The sequence below is a fragment of the Myotis davidii genome, unplaced genomic scaffold, assembly GCF_000327345.1.
Source record: "Myotis davidii unplaced genomic scaffold, ASM32734v1 scaffold1154, whole genome shotgun sequence".
Classification (NCBI taxonomy): domain Eukaryota; kingdom Metazoa; phylum Chordata; class Mammalia; order Chiroptera; family Vespertilionidae; genus Myotis; species Myotis davidii.
The window spans coordinates 691,814-695,939 of record NW_006286005.1 but is presented as its reverse complement, the minus strand read 5'-3'; the positions used below and the strand labels follow the sequence as shown (position 1 = coordinate 695,939).

The following is a 4,126-nucleotide window of genomic DNA, read 5'->3' as shown; positions in this document are numbered from 1 at the left end:
ATGTGGGAAGCACAAATCACATATGGAGATTTAGATTCCAATTTAAAATACTAGTAGTTAAGGTTAAATAAAATTAAAATTCAGTTCCTCACACCACTAGTACATTTCACATGTTCAGTAGTCAGATATGGTTAGTGGCTGCCATATTGTACAGTGCAAAATATTTCCATTACTGCAAACAATTCTCTTAACTAGCAATAATTTAAAGATGAAATGGACTATATTATTATATAGTGGAGGCCCGGTCCACGAAATTTGTGCACTGGGTGGGGGGTGTCCCTCAGCCCAACCTGCACCCTCTCTAATCTGGGACCCCTCGGAGGATGTCCAACTGCCGGTTTAGGCCTGATCCTTGCCTGCGGGATTGGGCCTAAACAGGCAGTCAGACATCCCTCTCACGTTCCAGGACTGCTGGTTCCCAACCACTCGCCTGCCTCCCTGATTTCCCCTAACTGCCTCTGCCTGCCAGCCTCATCACCCCCTAACTGCTTCCTGCCAGCCTGATCGATGCCTAACTGCTCTCCTGTGGGCCTGCTCACCCCCAACTGCCCTCCCCTGCCAGCCTGGTCACCCATAACTGCCCTCCCCTGCTGGCCACTTCACCCACAACTGCCCTCCCCTGCCGGCCATCTTTGTGACATTCATCTTGTGACCACATGTGAGGATGTGATGGTCAATTTGCATATTACTTCTTTATTATATAGGATAACATACATATAGTTATATTATATATAACTATTATATATAACATATGTTGTAATACATAGTGTAACATTGTTATTTGTAGGTAATATAACATGTATCAAGTAATGTATATCCTATGTAGTATGTAATATATAATATAATAATTTCTACATATATTTATACTATTGTCTCAATATTTAAATTTTAATATATCATTGGTTTATAATTACCAACTATTTGCTAGGCCAGTGGTTGGCAAACTGTGGAACACGAGCCACATGCGGCTCTTTGGCCCCTTGAGTGTGGCCACAAAGTTTCAATTACACTGTACGTGCACGCCTGCACATAGTATTTTGTGGAAGAGCCACACTCAAGAGGCCACAGTTTGCCAACCACTGTGCTAGGCAATGATATTACTTCGGAGTGAAGAATTGTCTGATATATTGAAAAACATGAGAAAGCATTTTTAAAAGTTGTTTTGTTATGCTGTATAAATGTATCTATAAAATATCTGTATTCATTAGCAGAACTTAGAGTCTACCAAATGACACTTTGGAAATATTAGCACATCTCTTTCTCTTTGAAAAAATATGTTCTCAGAGTCTCAAAAGCTTTATTTTTCACCATTCAAATCATGGCCTCTGCATTAAACCACAGGATAAAACCCAGTTAAATAAAATGTGTTAACCCTAACTAAAAGATTTTGTAGCTTTATTAGAGAGAAATGCAGCATCTGCAATAACATTTCCTATTTTACTGCTATAGATTTGTTTTCTGGCTTCCATTCACATGCATAACAATATACAAGCATCACTATCTGTATATTAGTTGTTATTATCTTTTATGTGTGTTAATAAGTGATATACTATTTCCAAAAAGCTAAACCTTTTTTCTGATATTATATCAATAATTTATTAAATCTCAGAGTGAGCTCAATTTTTATCCATATATCCAGACTTTCATTTTTATGAATATTGCTTTTATAATAATTTTGATTACAAATAATTATCCTTTTTACAATTTAAAGATGTTTGTTTTCATTTTTCTGTGGTCAGCACAAAGGAAAACAACTAGATATTTAATATGATAATATGATATATCTAATGTGATATATTAAATCATACATTCGAAATCTATGCTATATGTTTTTATCAAATTCTGATTGTGAGAATTTCTATTTTCCCAACTATTTTAAGGTGTCTTTTAAATTAAGTTTATATTTACTCTAGAGCAGTGGTTCTCAACCTTCTGGCCCTTTCAATACAGTTCCTCATGTTGTGACCCAACCATAAAATTTTTTTCTTTGCTACTTCATAACTGTAATGTTGCTACTGTTATGAATCATAATGTAAATATCTGATATGCAGGATGGTCTTAGGCAACCCCTGTGAAAAGGTCGTTCGACCGCCAAAGGGGGCACGACCCACAGGTTGAGAACCGCTGCTCTAGACTGTATATATATTATGAACCTTTTTATGTACTGTCTTTGAGGAGCTTATGGTATGCTAACAAGAAATTTCATAGGACACTTCTGGGCTTACTTTAGTCTGAAAGCATGAGGACAGCTTTACAAAACATTTTGTAATTCTACATTACAAAACATTCTAATGGAAGTAACCCAAAGTCAGACTTAAACCTTTACTCACATTGAAGCTTATAGATGGGATGAAATGTTGCAAAATGAAGAAGAATGTGTAAGGAGGATGTATTTGCAGAAAGTTCCTGTGATTTCAACACACCAAGTAGGATATGAGGTAAGTGTGGGTTTTTTCCCTCCTTCTGTTAAAAGAGAGAGGCAATCAGAGAGTTCAGTGTTTGCCCCATTGAATCTGAGGAAGCAGAGAGGACACAGAGCAGGCTGGTTTCTAACTCCTGCCTCGGAAATCTAAGAATAAGATTTGCTGCTGGTTCAGTGTAGAGAGATGAGTCAAGGAAGGAGAAGGGCACAGTGAAATCTGCCTGAACTCTAAGGCTTTGTTGTGTCAAATGTTTCAGGAGTGTTCATCACCTGACATGAATTCATCTTAGAAACTGTGCAATAGGAACAATTAAAACAGTTATTCATCAGGCACAAGCTAAAGTCAATGTCAGCATTTCTAGGCACTGTAGAAACAGTAAAGCAACCAGTTGTATTAAGATGGCATTTCCTATGGATGCTGTTAAGAGATCATCAGTAATGATATATCTATAAAGAATCCGCTCTCCCTACACACACACACACACACACACACACACACACACACATACACACACACACACCACATAAGATAAATTCAGCTGTAAATACCTTCCAGACGCAGTAATTGTGAAGCAATCTGATAAAGTAAAATATTGCCATTTCTATTACTTGCCTTCTCTTCCCCATTTTCAACTTTGAAGAAATAGGAAACAGTTGATAAATTTCAGAAAAGGTGAGTAATGAAGAAATCAGTGGACAGCTATTCCCCATTCCTGGGCATCACATGGCTGTACTTGGTCTTTTGTGCCTGAAGGTGAAGGAATAGCAATAATGTTGAATAAAATTGGGTGCATTGACTATTACAGAGGGCTGAACATTTTTTAAATTTATTTTATTAACTTTTGTTAAACTTAAAATGTTTACTTAACAATGATAAGAGAAAAACATAAAATTAATGAGTTTTACCAGAGATTAGGGATAAATATACTACAATAAATAACTTTTAAAGGAATATTGGAAGACAAAGTAATATTGCCTTTGATTGAGTTCAATGACCCATATGTGTTTAAAATATAGTACAATAGGGTTGGGTGAAAAGACAGAAAATGGCCTTTTTGTTATGCAATAATCTATATATGAATATTAACAACTTATGAAACAATATCAAATTATAAAAGCATAATAAAGAGACATAGAGATCATACCAATCCACTAAGATCTGTCTTTGTTTCTTGGTTTTGTTCCTGCCCTGGCATTTGAACCAAGCCATTTCCAGTCAGGCTGCCAAGTACATACTCATTGTTTTGAACCAACTCTATTCCCCATGAATACTTCCATGTCTCTGCATGGTCAGGGATGAATGAGTAAATGGCAAACATGATTTGGAAGTTAAAGATTGTGTATCCCTCTAGAGTCATCTGTTTACATTTCAGGGTAAAGTCCTTCCCTGTGCTCCTCAAAGAAGATTAGATTCCAGAGTAATTCTCTCTGGAGGGGAGAAAGGTAAATGTTCCAGACACCCTGTGTATGCTCTGAGTCTCCTTATTTTATGGTGCGATTCCTATTGCACTTGTAGATGACATCTGGCTCTCATTGTCTTGCTCCACTGGGAATTAGAGTATAGGGATCCAGTGCTGCTGAGATTGGTCTATGAGTAAACAAAAGGTCATCTTTCTGATCCAGAGGTCTAGGGATCGTGTGTGTGTGTGTGTGTGTGTGTGTGTGTGTGTGTGTGTGTGAGAGAGAGAGAGAGAGAGAGAGAGA

General features: G+C 37.1%; 1 pseudogene; it reads left to right on the top strand.

Annotated features, from left to right (window-relative positions):
- The first annotated feature begins 2,354 nt into the window (after positions 1-2,354).
- Positions 2,355-4,126, top strand: part of LOC102763277 — a 137,760-nt pseudogene continuing 135,988 nt past the window's right edge.